Consider the following 22,413-nt stretch of genomic DNA (forward strand, 5'->3'; position numbering starts at 1 on the left):
CACTATCAAAATTGCTTAAGGACAATTTTCACTAAATAATTCAGGATAAACTATCCAAGAAAAATAAATTGACTAAAATAAAACTTGTCTTGCCAATATAGTTCCTTTGAAGTCCACAACTTATCCTTAGCATCAAACACTGCTTTGACCTTCACAAATTTGCATCCAAAGCTCGCATAATATTACATCAATAACATGTGACTGCATATGATGATTTACAACCAAGAAAAAATCATTCCTTTATACCAAGTCCGACTAACTAATTAAGTCAACCTCAAGGCTTCCCAGATTTACAATTAATAATATAGGACCATCATAAGATATTACATTTAATTTCCATGCACTATAATAGAATTTACATCAATAATATAACATAATCAGCCTCCAAGGAATGACCCACACGTTATCCTTCACAAGTCTTCATCGAATGAAAACCAAATTTTGTCACCTCAAACATAGCATAAAAAACATGTCTCTAAGAAAAATCCAAGCATTTTGAACAAGCTTTAACCCCTCAAAAAAGATACAACACAAACGACAATATACAGTTTCCTGCAACCATTCCTCAACAAAACACTTGTTACTCACTGAAAATTTCATATTTCTTTCAATGGACATATATATAGCATCTATAAGAATCCACCAACATACTATTAATCCCACTGAAAGCAACTTAGAAACCTCTAACCTCGCCAAACAAAACTATTTTTGTAGCTCTGTCAAAATTGTCCAAAAAGCTAATATGTTGACATCAATAACAAACCGAGTCATGAATGTAACACGTAAGCACTCAATTATCTTGTAAAGTATATTATAAATCTCCACAAGCCATTCATGCCAACAATATCCCCCTTTGGCATTGATGACAACATATGATGAAAAACATCAAAGTTCCAAAAATACCAAATATATTTCTTCCTCAATTGCCTTTTACTCCCCCATTCATGTTGATTCCCATGAATGTATATCTCTCCTTGCAAGAATATCTCTCCTTCATAGATATAGACATGTTGTAAATATTTTTTCATATTTTAATCTGCCCCATTGATCAAACAATGTTTTTCATGTATATCAAAGGTGTCATTATGCCAACTCTTGAAGTTTAATCATCTCTAGTACAAGCTAAAAAATATCACCAAGTGTCAAAAGACACTATTTAAAAAATGCTCAAGAGTTCTCAGTAACTCTACCCAAAAGTAAGAATAAGTTTTGAATATACTAGATTGATGTAATCATGCATCAACTACACTGAAGAGGTTTGGGAATAACCCCAAGCATACCTCACAACTACTTATAGATGTCCTTAGCCAAAGGTTTCATGTAAATATCTGCTATCTACTCTTTTGTGCTAACATACTCCAATCTAATATCTTTCTCTACTACCCTATATCCCAATAAATGATACTTTATTGGAATGTGCTTAGTCTTTGAATGTAACATTGGATTCGTTAACATATTAATTATCTTTTTATCACAACAAATGATCATAGGTTCTAAAAATTCAATACCAATGTCTTGTTACATTTGCTTTATCCGAATAATTTGATTACAATTGTTTGTTGTTGCTACATACTCTACTTTTGTTGTACATTGTGATATGCGATTTTGTTTCTTACTTAACCACAAAACTAATATTCCTCCCAAAAAGAATGCTCCACCATTGGTGCTTTTCTTATCATCAATATTTCCTTCCCAATCTACATATGTATATGCTCATAAGCTAAAGTCATGTGATCTGTCATACCATAAGCCATAATCAAGTGTACCTTTCAAGTATTTAAAATTTCTTTTTATTTCTTCCAAATGTCTTTTCAAGATCCACTTAGAATATTGCCACAATTTAAATTGTATTAGATATATCAGGTCTTGTAATAGTCAAATACTACAATCCTCCTATCGTAGATCTGTATTTTGTTTGTTACACACTAAGAGATTCATCCTTACTTGATAATTTGCATCTTGTAACTATAGGTGTTCCAATTGGTTTACAATTATTCAAACTAAATTTTGTCAACAAATCCTTAAGATATTTAGTTTGTGATATGTATATGCCATCTTTATTCTAAGTTATTTGCAATCCTAAGAAATACTTCATCTCACCTATCATACTCATCTCAAATTCATTCTTCATTTCCTCTAAAATTTTTTTGCTAACTTCATCATTTATTCCAAAAATAATGTCATCGACAAATACAACAGTAATCAGTAAACCATCTTCATTCTTCCTAAAGTGCATTCTATTGTTTGCATTGTCTTTCTTAAATCCCAATTTTTAAAAATGTTTATCCAATCTTGCATACCAAGCTCTAGGTGCTTGCTTCAATCCATACAATGCTTTCTTCAATCTGCAAACCATGTCTTTATCTTCTATCAGGGGAAATCCATCAGGTTGTTCAATGTAAACTTCTTCCTGAAGTTCACCATTAAGAAAAGCTAACTTAACATCCATCTCATAAACCTTAAAATTCTTGTTAGCTGCATATGACAAAAACATTCTTACTACTTCAAGTCTAGAAACAAGGGGAAAAGTTTCCTCAAAGTCAATTCCTTCTTGTTGTGAATAAACTTTGCATACTAACCTTGCTTTGTTTCTTACTGCTTCTCCTTTCTCATTCATCGTGTTTCTTAATACCCACTTACTTCCAATAACATTCTTATCTTTAGATCTAGGAACCAATTCCCAACTCTCATTCTTTTCAATCTTCTATAGTTCCTTCTTTCATATCCTTTATCCATAGCTCATATTTACAAGATCTATCTACAGTCTTAGGTTCAACTTGAGATATTAAACATAAATTTTCACTTACCTTATTTCTTTTCATCACTACTTTGTTCAAACTTCCAATGACCTGATCCACAGGGTGATTCTTTGCAATATATATGTTTGGTGTTCCCTGCTCTATTCTGATTTCAGCTCTTGATTCTAATCTAGGTTCTTCTCTTTTTATTTTAGTCTGCAAATCAGTGTCTATTTCATAAAACAATTCTTTCGTAACATTGTTAGTCCTTTGATTAGTATTTTCATCATAATCAAAATCAAGTATTTCTAGAATTCTAAAAGTTTCATCAACTTTTACATTAGCGCTTTCAACAATAATTTTTTTTCTCTAATTAAAACATCTATATGCCTTACTCTTCAATGAATATCCAAGGAACATTTCTGCATCATTTCTAGAGTCAAACTTCCCTATGTTATCATCTCTTTTAATGTAACACTTACTTCCAAAGATTCTAAAGTATTTCACAATAAATTTATGTTGAACCAAATTTCATAGGGTGTCTTACTAGTGCCTTGCCTTATATGTGTTTTGTTTATTTTGTATACCATAGTATTCACTACTTCTCTCCAAAAGCTCTATGATGCACTATTATCAAACATCATTGATCTAGTTGCTTCACTTACTAATATGATTCTCTTTTCTACTATCTCATTCTACTATGGTGTCTTGGGTGTTGAAATTTGTCTCTTAATTTCGCTATTCTCACAAAAGATGTTAAACTCATTTGAAGTAAACTTTCCTCCTCTATCTGATCTCAAGCACTTTATCCTCAAACCAGATTCATTCCCTATTCTATTCTTAATTAACATGAACTTCTCAAAAGCTTTATATTTATCTCTAAGAAATGCTACCCACATCATCCTTGTAAAGTCATCAATAAGAAGCATAAAGTACCCTTCTACATGAAATGCTCTTGTTCCTGTAGGACCACTCAAATTTGTGTGCACAATCTTCAACTTCACTACAATAGCAAATATCTTGCTTGGAAATGAACTCTTCTTTTGATTTGTCATCGCACATTCCTTACAAACCATGTTAGAAGGTTTCAAAATCTTAGGCAAATCTCTAACAATGTGTGTAATATTTACCTTCACAATGTTATCAAATTTAATGTGACAAAATTTCTTATGCCGTAACCAAATGTCATTAGTCTTTGAAAATAAACATGTCATCTCAGTAGAATTCAATTGAAAAATACTACCTCCTATCCCATGAGGAGGTAAGGAAGCACATTACAAGGATGAATACATAGTATAAGGCTAAGGTAGATGAGAAAAAGATGTATAAGGAATTTTAGATTGGAGACAAAGTAATGGTTCATTCGAGGAAGTAGAGATTTCCAGTGGACACATATAATAAGTTGAAAATGAAGAAGTTTGGACTGTGCAAAATACTTAAAAGAAATGATTTTGGAAATGCCTATGAAGTAGAATTACCAATTGAACTAAATATTTCACCAATATTCAACATTTCAGATTTGATGGAATATTATGAAGGAGGTGATGGTGATGAAGTTGTAGAAGCATAGTGGAGTATTCCACCATCTACATCAGCTACAAGGGAGATTGAGGAGATATTAGACAATCATGTTGGAAGAAGTACAAGGAACAAAACCTATGAAGAGTATTTGGTCAGATGTAAAGGAAGGCCAATGGAGGATTCATTATGGCTAGCATAAGAGGAGGTTGACCATCTTGGTTTTCCTTTGACTACTTGAGATGTAACAGGGTTACTTCTCAATTTACCCCAAGTGTCTGATGCAGGAGCATTTTGGATGCAAGGGAAATCTTGCATCACCCAAAAATATTTCTACTTCCCATTTTCCAGTTTTGTGTTTCCAATAAGGGATATTCATGTGCAGAGTTACTACTTGTGGGAGCTTACTAATTTTAGTAATTTGGTATTATGTGCTCAAATTTTTCTAATCTTATACATGGGGGTTCAACTTGGACATATCAGCCTGTTATATGAGTTTTATTATCATATCATAAGTATTAGTACAATTATTGTAGATTTTTGGTGTGAATTTTGGCTACCCAAGCTTTAGGTCTAGGGACGAAGGCCTAAATAACTTTGAAATGAGGTTTAACCTTACCTGATGAACATTTGTGTGATCAACCACAGTGGATCTTTAGTCAAGGATTCTAAAATGGGGTTATAATGGCCCATCGTGTCAATAATTTTATAGTTATGGTCTCCAGAAGTGTACCCATATGAAGATGTAGTTTGTAATTTGTTTTGAGTGGTCTTATGTATAAAGTGTAATAAAATAATATAATAGGAGCTTGGTCAGCCTCTAGAGTTAGGGCTTAGTGTCTAAAACCTTTGTGAGTGGTGAAAAATGCCTATATAAGGAAGGCCAATAGGTTATCTAGGGTAGTTCTAGGTGACGGTCACAGCTCTGTCTTGCAGGTTGATACAAGGGAGGCGAACATGTGGGTTCGCATATTGTAATTTTGTAGTTTTGCATTTGCAGTGATAATAACAAGCCCATATTTTGTTCTCTCAAATTGTATTGTTTCTCTGTTTCTGTTGTGTGATATGATATCAAGGGGATTACCCTTTATTATTGAATCAATGCTAACACTATCCTAACCCTTGACCAAAACCTACACTAATGATTTAGACTCAACCCAACTCATCACCAATATTAAACCCACTTAAGTAATTAATTAAACTTGATTAATTAAGTGGCCCATTTGCATTATTCATAAACTTCCACTTGCACCCTAATCCCTTCTTACTCCAAATCTAATCTCATTCTAATCATTTGTACAACATTAATCTTGAGGAATAAGAAATCCTAGCCCAAACTGAAATAAACTCATCTCAAATCCTCCCACTCCCCAACCAAGTACATTTATTAATCTTCTTCAAATGCACTTACACATCCCTTACACAACCCACCCCCCCACCCCCTCATCTCCAAAAAATGGTCACATTGCTTCTATTTTTTAACCCTCTCTCCTTGTGATAGTTATCACAATAAGAGCCATTTGAGAAAGAAAAATCCACATTCTCTTTCTAAAAAAAATCCTAGCCACTCTTGAGCTTGTCTCAAGATTGATTCCAAACTGTCCATTTCACCTCCCATTTACCTATAAATTGAACTCTTCACCCTTCACAAAGCATCCACCATATTTTGCAAATTTATCATTCTTATTTGATATTTAAAAGCAAGACCAATAGCTTTATGATGTCAAAATATCCCCATTCCATTGAATCTAGGGAAAACATCTTTTGAGCACACATCCAATCTATTGGACAAATCCACATATCAAGGAAGACTTTGAGCTTTAAGGAGGTTTGCATATGCTTAGGAATTTACTTTTTTTTTGGTTCTCTCTTTGTATAATCATAATTGTTGCAATAGATTAGTTGTTAAATGTTATACTTGTTATTTAATTTCTTTGCACACTAGTTTTATAGTGGTAAAATTAAATAATAAATAAGATATTTAAATATGAGATTTACCAAATATTAAAATACAATAGAAAGAGGGGCTTCCAAACACAAATTTCCATACAACTCAAGTTAGATTAGAAAGACCCAAATAGGATGAAGGGATACCAATACTAAATCCAATTATACTAAGAAAGTGCATAAGCACATCATCTCTTATACAATGTTTTTTAAACTTTAGATGTACAATGTGAGAATTTTTAGGATTTAACGAGACAAAAATAACAATTGCATGCAAATATAACCAATAACAAACAATAATAAAGAACACAAAATAGAACACAAGACTCAAAGATTTAACATGGTTCACCTAATCCCTGGGCTATGCAAGAAGCTACTATCACCTCACACATATAATGAAATCCATAACCCTAATCCATTTTATACAAGATTTTTCTACTTACAAAATTAGGGCTAGATAATTTTGACAAGTCAACCTAAAAAACCCTTGATGAGTCAACCTTGAGAAATGGTTGACGAGTCAACTCAAAAATCCTTGATTAGTTAACACATATCAACAATCTCCCACTTTGGGATTGATTAGGCTTCAAACTAAACTACCTCCCACTTAGAGACTGACCTTGTAGCAATATCATTACCACATGAGATTCCCACTAGATTGAACCACCCTAGACTTAGCTATTCCTTTATTTTGTTCAGTCTAGAAGACCAAACAAAGCTGAAGAGGAGTTTAAATTCTCCCTTGTCACTACCTTGTAAAAATATATGTTGGATTATCATCTATATGTATCTTATCCATCTTTAAATATCCATCATCCAAAATTGATTGAATGAAATGGTACTATAAGTATATGTGTTTTGTCTTTGAATGCAGAGCATAATTCTTCACAAGATGAATGACACTCTGACTATTTGTATATGGATAATATCCCTTTATTGATGTCCCAATTCTTCCATGAAGAATTGAATCCATATCATTCACTTAATTACCTTTGTAGTGGGTAAAGTATTCACCTTTTGTAACTGATAAACCCAACTCACTATTGTCCCATCAACAATAAATACATAACCTATAGTACTCCATCTGGTATCAAGATCCCCTAGCAAATCTGAGTCAACATAGCCCTACAAATCAATAGTAGATCCCCCAAAATTAAAACACTTACTAGATGTTCTTCTCAAATATATGAGAATCCACTTGATTGCATTCTAATGCTCAATCCCAAGGACACTCGTATACTTTCTAATGACTCCCATTGCAATATTTGGCCTAACTTACATACCATAGCATACATAATCTTCTTATAGATAAAGCATAAGGTACCTTGGAAATTTCATCTCCTCTTCTTGTGTCTTTGGACACATCTCATTAGTTAATTTCAAATGACCAAGCAAAGGAGTACAAAAAGCTTTGACATTCTCCATAAAGAAATGTTGCAACACCTTCTCAATATAATCAGCTTGAGATAGAGTCAATTTCCTTTTTCTCCTATCTTTGCAAATTTTTCATATCAATGATTTGTTTTGCTAACCCCAAATCCTTCATAGAAAATGAGTGTGCTAATTGTTGTTTCAATCTCTTAATGTGATCCATGTTAGACCTAATGACAAGCATATCATCAACATATAAACATAAAATAATGTAGCTAACATTATCCAACCTCTTAAAATAAACACAATGGTCATAATGACACTGAGTATATCCATGCTCATTCATACAACTATATGAATTAATATACCATTTCCAAGGTGCTTCCTTCAAGCCATATTAACTTTTCTTCAATCTGCACACTAAGTTTTCCTTACCTTTAACATCAAATCTACATGATTGTTCCATGTGTATTTCTTAATACAAATCACCATGAAGAAAAGTTTTTTTAACATCAAGATGCTCCAAATGCAAATCTTTATTAGTCACAATACTAATAGAAGGCATTTTAACAATTGGAGAAAATATCTCATCCAAATTAATTCCCCTTTTTTGTGCAAATCCTTTTACAATCAACCCAACTTTAAGTATTTTCTTACCTTTGTCTTCTGTTTTCAAACTGTAAACCCATTTATTTTGTAAAGCCCTTTTACCTACATACAACTTACATTAATACCAAGTCTGATTTTTTAGCAAGGAGTCCATTTTATCTATCATTATAGGCTCCCTTCGAAGCTTTGTATCTACCTACACAACTTCATCATAACATTCAAGTTCACCAATACTTGTTAATAAAATAGAATACAAAGAGGGAGAAACTATTTCTAGAGGTCTATTTAGCCTTGTTGACCATTTAACATTCACTAGGGTTATTTGTTGTTATTGTTGTTGTTGTTGTGGAGCACGAGGGATTACTAGAACATCATCCTCTTGAGTATCATCCAACACTACATAATCATTTTCTTTCTTCTTATGCTGCCACAATAGATCTTTGTACAACACTTTCTCATTGAATATGGCATCCCTGCTTCTTATAATTTTATGATTTTCAAAATCCCAAATTCTATAATCAAATTCATCGATACCATATATAACAAATATACACTTCTTAGATTTAGCTTCTAGCTTGGTTATATTTTTAGAATCTATATGTACAAATGCTTTACAATTGAAGGTTTTGAGAAAATAATAAATTACTTTCTTATTCGTCCATGCTTCCTCTAGAATACCACAATCCAAAGGAGTATAGGGACCTCTATCGATCAAATACATAGCAGTATTGACACCATCTTCCCACATGTTCAAGGGAAGACCAACATGCAACCTCGTACTCCTTACAAGCTCCATTATTGTCTCGTTCATGTGTTTAGCCACTCCATTTCCTTGTGGAGTCCTTGGAACATTTTTATATCTATGAATAGCATTAGTGGAACAATAATCTTCAAATTATTTGCTACAATACTCACCACCATTATCATATTTGAGATATTCTAGCTTTTTACGAGTCTGATTCTCAACCATGCATTTTCATTTCTTAAAAGTTTGAAATACATCAAATATTTGTCTAGGGAAATAAACCCATACTTTTCTAGTTGTATTCTTAATGAATGCAACATAATAATGAGAGCCACCAAGGGAAGATACCCAAGTTGGTCCTCGTACATCTATATGCACAAGCTCTAATTCCTCATTTTTCTTATCCTTCCCACTCTTCACAAAACTTACTCTCTTTTGTTTTCCATAAACACAAATTTCACAAAAATCCATATTGACACATTTTAGACATGGTAAAAATTTCTTTGAATGAAGTAATTTCATACCTTTCCCACTCATGTGCATAAGTGTGTTGTTTTAGAATCCACAATAATTGTTTGTTCTCCTTGCTCAACTGAAGCAATTATTCTTGAACATTCATTTTTCATTGAAATGATTAAAGTAGAAGGAACAACATGACATGTACAAAGATATAAGGTGCCTACTTTCACACCTTTTTATATGACTAAGGAACCTTTTGAAACCTTCCATTTTTTATTATTAAAAGTAAATGTGCAACCCTCATCACCTAGTTGTCCTGCTAAAATTAAATTCCTACTTAGCCTTGAAACAAGTCTTACCTACTGTAATAGCCAATGATTCTCATTCACCAACTTAATCTTAATTTTCCCCTTTTCCAACAATTGGATAGGGTTCATTATCTCCCAAATAAACAAGTCCAAAATGTCCTCGAATATAATAAAGAAACTAACTTGTATGAGGAGTAGCATGAAATGAAGCCCCCGAATCTAAAACCCATTAACCATCAACATTTTATAAGGAAAGAATCAAAGAATCCTCTTCAGATTTATTTCTTACCACATTTACCTCATTGTTTCCTTCTTGTTTGCCTCCTTCATTTTTCTTTCGAGTCCATAAATCTTTCTTCTTGTGCCTTGGATTCCCATAATACCATGAATCTTTCAGTCCTCTGGAATGTGTAATGATCCCATCTTTTAGCAGTTGACCAAGTGTGTGTGCGTTAGCCTTGTTCTACATGGTCCCGAGGGCTAACGAAGGGTTTAATGGGATCCTGGAGTGTTTTGGCCTAGTCATTTCCAGTTTGGGCCAAAACGAAGTTGATTTACTCAGTTTCAGACATACTTACTATTTTTAGTAAGTCGGCAGGACACAGTAAAGGTCAATTTTGGTGATTGGAATTCGATACTCCTCGGTGAGAGCTTTCCGATGAGCTATCACTCGCATTATTCAGAGTCCGATTGCTAATACATTTCAATGCCTGAAGTTTTATTAAAGTAACGTCTAGTTAATTGTAAAATATTAAAGTGTTACTTTAATATTTATTTTATGGTAGTGTGTACCTAAGGGAGACATAAGAGGTATTTTAATATATGTTTTATATAGTACACATCTTTTATCCCACATTGCCCATATGAGTTGAGCGGACCCTTGGAAATAGAATAAAAGGAAGCATTTGTGGCTTCATTAGGCAGGTTGAATACGAGAAGAAATTGGTGTGTGAGTTGCAGCTTTGTTCTTGGCATTTGAGGACGTCTATCCTCTTTTGTAACATTCTAGACGTCATTCCCTTGGGGTTTGGCCTTTGGAATTCTTTCTTATTGGCTTCATTATCAGGCAGTTTAGTTGCATTTCCGGCTACAGGCAGATTTGATATTTTGCTCATATCTTCTTCACTACTTGTCCGACGCTTATGCCACTTGGAGGGAATGGTATTATGAAGGTAGTGGACTGATTGGAGGACAAAGTATTGTAGCAGCAAGTTTGTAAGCATGGGCTGGAGTATTATGACAATATTGTTGAAGTAATTAGTGAGTTGATAAATCTACTATGTATTTGGTTTTATGAATTCTAAAAATAACATTTTATTAGCAGCAGTTCATTTCCACTTTGCATATTATTGTAGTTTATTTCTTGTTTATGTTGTATGATACCAATTCCATGCACGAAACACAACAAACAAATAAACGTTTGATTTCCAGAGTTATAAGAGGTTTTAAGAAGTTGAATGCAAACTGTTTGACATAATTCATTTCAGCAAATTGGTTTAGTTTTATGGGACATTTAGGGGTGCCCATTACAGTGGTATCAGAGCTATAAGTCCTGCCATCCTGTGGAGGTCTTATAGGGAATTTGGAATAGTCGGATAGAGGGAAAAAGTGTTTGACGAAATGTCAAAACACTAAAATCAGAAATAAATAAAAAACACAGGCTAAGCATTTATGTTTGAGCATGCGACAGGGGTCTTATAATTTCCGCGATACCAGAGCAAGACAAAATAGGATTTCAGACTTGCAAAGCAAACAGTCTAGTACATCCGTGCAGGGGGACATTGAATCCAACCATACAGACACAGAGGAGATATTCTGTGATCAGGACAATAATATGGGTGATCGAGATGACAGGAATACAGGATTAGGCGGAGGCAGAAATGCTGGTCCAGATCAGGGGGAGGTACTGTTCAGACAGTTATTGGGTACATTAGAGAAGGGGCAACGTATGCAACAGGAGCAGAATAGGCAAATGGATATGATGTTGCAGCTTATGGCTAGACAAATGGGCATCAACATTGATGATTTGTATGCTGCTCCATAGCAGAAGGTAGTTGATTCCTCAGGTGGGATCAAGACACGTATAGAGCCAGCCAGTTATGATGTTGGTGATGTGGGTATTTCGACAGAGTCTATAGAGACATGCGTGCAAAGTCAGGAGACCACATATGAAGCCTTGTCAGGGGATGATGATGTAGCAATAGTGGAATTAGGAGAATGCAAGGGAACTGTCATATCAACAACCACTTCTATGTCAGTTGAACCATCCAATGAGGAGTTTGGTAATAAGCATTCGGTTGTAGATGTGTGCTCTGATGATAGTACACTTGTTATTGCTAATGAGGTGAGCAATATAGTGACAGAGTCATATTATACTATCGATCAACAAAGTGTTAATGTTCACTCTTGGGATAATATTATGTTCAACATGGATGCAACATTGTCTTATGAAAATCTGATGTTTGAGGCTGATGTTGATCATTCACCTGAGTGGAGTTGGGCTCAGTTTTCACTATCTACAAAGATTCAGTTTTGTGTTGCAGTAGTTGGGAGGAAGAGGTTTCATAGATCTTCTATGGAGCCACCTTCTAGTGACATCCAGACTTATACTTCATCAGCACAAGTTTTGGGAGCTAACTTGCAGGACATGTGGTTGGTCCTAATGATGTTCATTTGTAATTTGTTTAATGTCTATATGGATATCACACATTACTTCAATTGGGATCCAGGTGGAGGTTGGAGTTCATTATGTTACTTAATTGCTTGAGGACAAGCAATTTCAAGGAGGGCGGATTTGTAATGATCCCATCTTTTAGCAGTTGACCAAGTGTGTGTGCGTTAGCCTTGTTCTACATGGTCCCGAGGGCTAACGAAGGGTTTAATGGGATCCTGGAGTGTTTTGGCCTAGTCATTTCCAGTTTGGGCCAAAACGAAGTTGATTTACTCAGTTTCAGACATACTTACTATTTTTAGTAAGTCGGCAGGACACAATAAAGGTCAATTTTGGTGATTGGAATTCGATACTCCTCGGTGAGAGCTTTCCGATGAGCTATCACTCGCATTATTCGGAGTCCAATTGCTAATACATTTTAATGCCTGAAGTTTTATTAAAGTAACGTCTAGTTAATTGTAAAATATTAAAGTGTTACTTTAATATTTATTTTATGGTAGTGTGTACCTAAGGGAGACATAAGGGGTATTTTAATATATGTTTTATATAGTACACATCTTTTATCCCACATTGCCCATATGAGTTGAGCGGACCCTTGGAAATAGAATAAAAGGAAGCATTTGTGGCTTCATTAGGCAGGTTGAATATGAGAAGAAATTGGTGTGTGAGTTGCAGCTTTGTTCTTGGCATTTGAGGACGTCTATCCTCTTTTGTAACATTCTAGACGTCATTCCCTTGGGGTTTGGCCTTTGGAATTCTTTCTTATTGGCTTCATTATCAGGCAGTTTAGTTGCATTTCCGGCTACAGGCAGATTTGATATTTTGCTCATATCTTCTTCACTACTTGTCCGACGCTTATGCCACTTGGAGGGAATGGTATTATGAAGGTAGTGGACTGATTGGAGGACAAAGTATTGTAGCAGCAAGTTTGTAAGCATGGGCTGGAGTATTATGACAATATTGTTGAAGTAATTAGTGAGTTGATAAATCTGCTATGTATTTGGTTTTATGAATGCATTTATCAATAGCATTTCTGCCTCCGCCTAATCCTGTATTCCTGTCATCTCGATCACCCATATTATTGTCCTGATCATAGAATATCTCCTCTGTGTCTGTATGGTTGGATTCAATGTCCCCCTGCACGGATGTACTAGACTATTTGCTTTGCAAGTCTGAAATCCTATTTTGTCTTGCTCTGGTATCGCGGAAATTATAAGACCCCTGTCGCATGCTCAAACATAAATGCTTAGCCTGTGTTTTTTATTTATTTCTGATTTTAGTGTTTTGACATTTCGTCAAACACTTTTTCCCTCTATCCGGCTATTCCAAATTCCCTATAAGACCTCCACAGGATGGCAGGACTTATAGCTCTGATACCACTGTAATGGGCACCCCTAAATGTCCCATAAAACTAAACCAATTTGCTGAAATGAATTATGTCAAACAGTTTGCATTCAACTTCTTAAAACCTCTTATAACTCTGGAAATCAAACGTTTATTTGTTTGTTGTGTTTCGTGCATGGAATTGGTATCATACAACATAAACAAGAAATAAACTACAATAATATGCAAAGTGGAAATGAACTGCTGCTAATAAAATGTTATTTTCAGAATTCATAAAACCAAATACATAGCAGATTTATCAACTCACTAATTACTTCAACAATATTGTCATAATACTCCAGCCCATGCTTACAAACTTGCTGCTACAATACTTTGTCCTCCAATCAGTCCACTACTTTCATAATACCATTCCCTCCAAGTGGCATAAGCGTCGGACAAGTAGTGAAGAAGATATGAGCAAAATATCAAATCTGCCTGTAGCCGGAAATGCAACTAAACTGCCTGATAATGAAGCCAATAAGAAAGAATTCCAAAGGCCAAACCCCAAGGGAATGACGTCTAGAATGTTACAAAAGAGGATAGACGTCCTCAAATGCCAAGAACAAAGCTGCAACTCACACACCAATTTCTTCTCATATTCAACCTGCCTAATGAAGCCACAAATGCTTCCTTTTATTCTATTTCCAAGGGTCCGCTCAACTCATATGGGCAATGTGGGATAAAAGATGTGTACTATATAAAACATATATTAAAATACCCCTTATGTCTCCCTTAGGTACACACTACCATAAAATAAATATTAAAGTAACACTTTAATATTTTACAATTAACTAGACGTTACTTTAATAAAACTTCAGGCATTAAAATGTATTAGCAATCGGACTCCGAATAATGCGAGTGATAGCTCATCGGAAAGCTCTCACCGAGGAGTATCAAATTCCAATCACCAAAATTGACCTTTACTGTGTCCTGTCAACTTACTAAAAATAGTAAGTATGTCTGAAACTGAGTAAATCAACTTCGTTTTGGCCCAAACTGGAAATAACTAGGCCAAAACACTCCAGGATCCCATTAAACCCTTCGTTAGCCCTCGGGACCATGTAGAACAAGGCTAACGCACACACAATTCCAAAATGTCCTCGAATATAATAAAGAAACTAACTTGTATGAGGAGTAGCATGAAATGAAGCCCCCGAATCTAAAACCCATTAACCATCAACATTTTATAAGGAAAGAATCAAAGAATCCTCTTCAGATTTATTTCTTACCGCATTTACCTCATTGTTTCCTTCTTGTTTGCCTCCTTCATTTTTCTTTCGAGTCCATAAATCTTTCTTCTTGTGCCTTGGATTCCCATAATACCATGAATCTTTCAGTCCTCTGGAATGATAACTCTTTCCCTTTGATTTTCCTCTTGATTTCCCACATTTCCAAAATTGTTTCTTCTCTCATTCATTTTGCCTCTTCTTTGTGCATTCAACACACTTCTTGATGTAGATCCACTTGAGATTGTCCTACCAATTTTCTCATTCAGAATAACACCAATAACATCATCAAATTTTAGAGTATCAGAACCAACAATAGAATTACTCACAACCATTACCAATACATTCTAACTTTCAGGAAAATAACATAAAATCAAGAGAGCCCTAATTTCTTCATCAAAAATGACATTCTTAGAAGATAATAGACTAGTAACCATATTAAATTCATTTAAATGACCAAAAATTGATCTAGCTTTTGCCATCCTCGTATTAAATAAATGCTTAGTGAAAAATACCTTGTTTGAAGTCGAGGTTTTCATACAACTTTGCTAGGGTTTGCATCAACTCTTTAGTCATCTTTGATTTCATAATATTAAATGCTATTGATTGTGCTAGACATTCACAAATACTTCCAAGTGCCATTCTCTCCAAAATATCCTATTCCTCATCTGTCATAGTTGTCAGTTTCTTTGATTTTCCTTGTAATGGCCTCCATAAATCCTTATGATAAAGATAATCGTCCATTTTCATTTTCCATAATTGAAAGTTCAACCCATTAAACTTTTCAACTTGTAACTTATCCTCATCTTTCATCACTCCCACTCAACCATAAATGATTGATCACACAAGTATTAATATATAATAAAACTATTGGCTCCATTGCTATTCTCAAACATAAAATTCATAAAGGAAATGCACATTTCAGCAAGAAACACTACACATAGAATGAGAGAACTAATAACACACTCTATTGCATAAAAACACAAACCTTGAATACATATTACATCCATGTATTTATAATGTTCCCTCTCCTTCTTATGTGTTAGGAGTGAGGGTTCTTCTAGTGTTAACAATATGTTAAAAACTAATAAAATAAAGCTAAGTGTATGCAAACTGACTCTCTAAATGGTGCTAAGTAGGTCTCCACCCTTGTTTATATCAATTAATGGGTGCATGAGCCTTTACATGACTTAAAAAATAAAAGAAGAAGATAATAATAAGACAAAATCCATGAGATGATATGGGAGTCATTAAAGCTTCAAAAAATGCAAGCTCGACCTTCTCTAGGCATTTCTAGGAATTAAATTATTGTCAAAACGAGCTTTTGGTACATGGAATGCTCAAAAACCATAACTGGTAATTATCTGTTGGCACACCACAACTGATCCAAAAATAATCGCCGCACCTTTGTGTTTGGCACACCTCTGTTTTTGGGGCACCTTATGAAAAGTGCACCTCTGGGTGACAAGACCAAAATTGAAAGATTTTTTCTAAGTCCACAATTTTTTGATAGTGAGAATTTTTCTAAGTCCGCAATTTTCCAAAAGTGACAAAAAAATTCTAAGTCCACAATTTTTCAAAAGTGATAGAATTTTTCAAGTCCATAATTTTCTAAAAGTGACAAAAATTTTCTAAGTCAACAATTTTCCAAAAGTGACACAACTTTTTCTAAGTCCACAATTTTTGTAAAGTGGCAGAATTTTTCTATTAGTTTCCAGCGTTTAGGTTTTGTTGACCTTCAACCAAAATGATGTTTGGATGTTCTCCTTTGAACTTTTAGATAGCAGAGGTTATTTATTGAGGATCTAACAATTCTAGAAAGCTTCATACTTTGCACTCACTTCCATATGGAAGTCATGATGTGTGACTTCTTGGGCATTCCTTGGAACTTAGAATTCATGGGTTTGAGTGTACTCTTAGTTGTTGTAGAAGATAACAAAACTATGGTAATCTTGGGGACCTCAAAGACCTCTGGATGTTTTGGATATGTATACTAGTGCACCTTCAAACTTAGCACGCCTTTGCACTAGCGCACCTTCACACATAACACACCTTCAAACTTAACACACCTTCTCAATTAGTGTACCTTAGCACCAATGCACCTTTAGGGAGTTGTGCAAGGTGCTCAATTCATCGAAAAATCAAAGTTCCTTGATTTGAAAATGATTTCTAGGTTTTTTCGCAAATGGGTTCTAGGACCACTCTTGTGTACTTAATTTTGATTTTTTTTATGCTTTATGCCCTCCTTATAGTCCAACATTGACATGGAGTTGAGCTCCTTATGCTTCTTCAATCTAAACTCCCAAAGTGCATGTGTTGAATCTCACCATAATAGTTGCATTAGATGAAGACCTCATTCAGGTTCATATGTCCAAGCTCTATATCTTTGATCTCCAAGTGCAAATTCATGAATTGGGACTTGCATGAGACTTCTTTGTAAGTGAAGGTCATCAGCTTAAGTGAGATATTTTTTGTTACTGATGATGAAGACACCATGATAATCTGCATGAAACCAATAGATGTTAGTAATCCAAGTGTTTAGAAGGAGAAAATATTCCTAATGACTCAAAAAGAAAGCAAAAATCCTAAGACCTATGCAAATTGGCACAAAATTCAAGACACTGGGTTTGAAATCTATAAAAACTAACAAGGTGCACACTTGCGCATGATGCACTAACTACACACAATATTGACTTAGTGGAGTTTCTATTTTCAAATTTTAGCATAGAATGGGAATAGGTGCACTTAGCGCACATTACCACAATGCACACATGCACTAGTGCACACTTTGGTGACCAGGACGACTAACTAAAGGTTGTGCACCTTGGATAGGTGTGTAGGTGCACACTTCAACCTTAGTGCATGAAATTTTTTCTTTCAACTACCAAATTCAGATGATGACCTTCTTTCCTAACCTCTAGACCTAGGTCATGGTACTCCCACTCCCCGAGGCATCTTAGAAGACAGCCTATTTTGAAGAGCAGGTTCTCATGACCTAAAAGAAAAAAGGGGGTCCCCATTTTCAAATTTGAACAGGGGTTGTATTGTGGAACCACAACACCTCCTTATATACAAAATTTTGAGATTGAAAGCAAAGAATGTCGACAGGATTATAGAATAAAATAATTTGAACACCCTATACATCTTGGGCCCTGGGACTAAAATCCTTCTAGGTATAGGGTGACCTAGTTGATCTATACATGTGGGCATCCCAAGGAAAGGTGACCCTGAGGTCTCAAGGAAAGTGTAGAAAGAATCAAGAAATAATGAAAGTGCCAAAAGATATGGCTAAAAAGGTTTAAAAATATCAGCAAAAAGGGCCATGTATAGAAATGACATATGACATAAAAATTTGAGTGAGATTGGACAAAGAGAAAGGGACCAAAAACACACCAAGGAGGGCTAAATTGTCTCAAAATAAGAGCTTCCTTTTTTAGATGGTACAACACCTAGCTTTATCATTAAACACATCATCACTAGATAATTTCTAGATGGACTAAAGGATTTCAATAGATAATATAGATCAAAATAAATTATAGATTTTATAAAGGATCAAGAACATTCCATTTAAAATATTAAAGATATCATTCAAAAATAGCCCAAACAACACGTAGATTTATCTTGCAAAAAGGAAATAAAAAAATATGTGGTGAATGGACTCACAAAATTTACAAAATGTACAAACATTTAGTTCCACCGGGGGTTTCCTAAAATTAAGTTTATGTAGGAAGTCTCCACATGAAGTGTGGTAACCCCAACAGGTTATAACTTCTTCAAACACCAAAATCTTCTCTAATTTAGTTGTTTGAAATTTTGTCAAACACTTTGCAAGCAAGCTTTGATACCAATGTAATAACCTCTTACAAGGAACTAATATGCAAGTGCATTTTTTTTGGTATTATTAGTGCAAATACATGGAAACTAGATGCAAAAATAATGACTACAGTAATGCCAAAATTTAGATTCTGAATTATCATAGCAAAATCATATACTGATGAAGTACAATGATAATAGTGATGCTTGAGAATGGAAATGAATAAAAAATAGATACTACAATATGACATCGTGCATGTGTACTGTAGCAGCCAAAATCTTTTCTCCAATTAAGCACAAATAAAACTCGTGAATAGAAGCTCTCCTAAATACCAAATTCAATGATATTTCACCACCTCAAATAGTTGCAAAACTAAAGAGTTGACGTTCTTCAATGGCTAACTGAAATCAAAAACCTTAGTTTCTTCTCCCAACTTGATATCAAATGCAATTCACAAAATCAGATGATAAGCAATGAAGCTCTCACCTCTATTTATACTTTTTCCTTCACCTTTCTAGAAGGAAATAAAATATTTAATAATTGCATTCTCTAGAAGTTTCTCCCTTTCCAATAATTAATGTGCTTTTAGGAAATTAAATTACTAGAAGTTTCCCTCTTCCAATAATTAATGCACTTGCTAGAAGCTTCTCTCTTACAATACAATAATTAATTGTGCTTCTAGAAAATTAAATTACTAGAAGCTTCCCCCTTCCAATAATTAATGCATTCCCTAATAAATTAAATTAATTAAATATAGAGTCAATTTTTATTTTTATTTTTGACTTTATAAGAAATTAATTTAATCAATATCTCCTTATTTCTCCACTTAGCCTTTGGAAAACGTAAAGGCTAAGAACTACACTGATATGCTAAAAAGATGGGGACATTATAGTCTGCCCTCTCTAAAATTGCTTGTCCTTAAGCAACTTCAAGTCCAGATGCTGCAAAATCTCCTCATTCTCCCATGTCACATCCTCTACTGACAACTCCTTCCATTTCACCAAATACTCCCTTATAGTGTGCCGCCTCAAGTTCCTTTCCCTAAAATCAATGATAGCCTCTAGCACCAATATCAATTTTCCCTCATCATCCAAGGGTGGGAGCATTGTAGAAGGAACAATATGATGTCCTAATGCCTTCTTAAGGCATGACACATGAAAAACGTTGTGCACCTTGCTCTCGGCTAGCAAATCTAACTCATAAGCCACCTCTCCCACTTTCCTAATAATCTTGAATGGACCATAGTATCGTGGCTTAAGTTTCTTAGCACCACTCTTTTTTAGAGTGGATTGACAATAAGGCTGCAACATAAGATACACCATGTCTCCAACCTAGGAGAACCTACACTAGGAACTCTGCTATCACTCAAAAGTAGATCTATAAAATTGGGTGCCTCATACCCATACAGGGCCATAAAGGGTGACATCTAAATAGACATGTGATAAGTGGTATTGTAGCAATACTCAAAGAGATAAATCCACTTTTTCCATGCCTTTTTTTGCCCTGCTATATAATTTTTGAGATATCCCTCCACCCATTTATTTACTATCTTTGTCTGATCGTTTGTCTGAGGGTGGTAGCTAGTACTCAGAGTGAGCTCTATCGCACACAACTTGAATAGCTTATGCCAAAAATGACTCATAAACCTATTGTCTCTATCACTCATAATGCTTTGAGGTTAGCCATGTAGGTTGAATATCTCCTTGAAGAATAACTCTGCCATCTATGTAGTAGTGTATGTAGCAATGATCATAAAGTAGTGTGCAAACTTTGTAAGGCGATCCACAACCACATATATGTAGTCCCTGCCTTGGGCTCTAGGCAGTCCAATGCCAAAGTCCATAGATAAGCACTCCCACTTTCTATCAAGAATCAGAAGTGGCTAAAGTAAACTGACTAGACAGGAGTGTTCCTCCTTATTCTGCTGGTAGGTGGAACACTCCCTATTATACTAAAGTACTTATGCTTTGAGCCCTTTCCATGTGATGTGTTCTCTAATCTTTCGATATGTCTTGTAGAAACTAGGATGTCCTACCATAGGTGAATCATTAAAAGATTTTAGAACCATCATCCTCACTATTGAGCTTGGATCCAAAAATATCCACCCTTTGTAAATGATGAGCTCATTCACAAGGGTGTATTTGTTGTCCTGAATAGTTCCATCTATGAATCTGGTGGTCCACGCATCCTTTGCATACTCTACAAGGATCAAGTGTCTCCAATCCTCCAATATATCTGTCAATAAGCTCAAATGGGGTCTACGTGATAAAGCATTAGCAACTACATTCTGTGTCCCTTTAAAATATGTAACATCAAAGTCATAGGATTTTAACTTGCTCACCCACTTTTATTGCCTATCATTGAGATCTCACTGCCCCAAAAAGTGTTTTAGGCTATTATGGTTGATTTTGATACAAAATTTGCTACTTATCAAATATTGCCTGAATTTAGCCAAAGCATGAATAATGGCTAACATCCCCTTATTATATATGTTGAAGCTCTGCTCTGGCCCTCTTAATTCCTTGCTTTCATAAGCAATAGGGTGCTTCTCCTACATAAGGACTACTCCAATACCCTCTGACTTCCTCTGTGCTACTCTGACCTCAACTTCACCATGCCAAAAGTGGTGAAGCAAACCAATGGGACCCATCTAATACATTATGTCGAACCTATCACCACCTGGATCTCATAACAATTGGACCCCACATCCATTTACCATATAGCGATAAAAATATCTGGGAGTGTCTATAACACAACATCTCTCTACAACTCCTGCTAAACTCCCATGGATGTGATAACTAACCAAACTATCATGCCAATTGACACCATAGTCGTTCTATAACCATGTATCCATAATAAAACTTTGTGACATAGGAGTAGCAAACCCTGTTGGATACATATCAGCATGATGTATAACTGATAGCTATCCTTGCAAGTAATTCCCCACAAATAGTTGAGTTAGATGCTTGCAGCCGCTAATCCCATCTTCCGAAGATGGTGAATACCCATCCCACAAAAGATGGTATAATTCTAGAACCAATCCATACTGATGCATCATCAAGTCCTCCATGTGTGGGTCAAAAGAAAAGTGATGGGCACTCCTCACTATATATTCATGGTAAAATGTGCCAATCCTTGTCAATGGCTAATCACTAACAACACTTGAATCAAGCAGCTGATCCCTCACTCTAAAAAACAACAAGCTGGCATCCAAAATCAGCTGCATGGAATGAAGTGACAGATTTGCTTCTAGGAGATGGAAACAAATCAATATGAGAGCCATACTCCCAACCAAATGACACTTTGTGAATACCCTGTGTGGATGATGGAGTAGCGTCATGTACTACCACACAACTCTCAGGAGAATGCACCATTGTGACATAAGAGCTACCAATAAATTGTCCAGTATCAAATGTCATGATGCTAACCTTAGTGAAATTTGATACAACCAAGGTACTCATCCCAGCTGAAACTTTTGTACCTATATCTGTGATAGATGTGACCACATCCCCACTACAACCCATGGATATAAGATCCTTATCAACTGCCTCTGTATGTAACTATACTATATCTGCAGCTGGTGGAGATTGTGCCAAACTCAACTCCTTTGTAAGCTTCTCAATA

The sequence above is a fragment of the Cupressus sempervirens genome, chromosome 10 (assembly GCF_028749045.1).
Source record: "Cupressus sempervirens isolate cs-2001-9-10 chromosome 10, ASM2874904v1, whole genome shotgun sequence".
Lineage (NCBI taxonomy): Eukaryota > Viridiplantae > Streptophyta > Pinopsida > Cupressales > Cupressaceae > Cupressus > Cupressus sempervirens.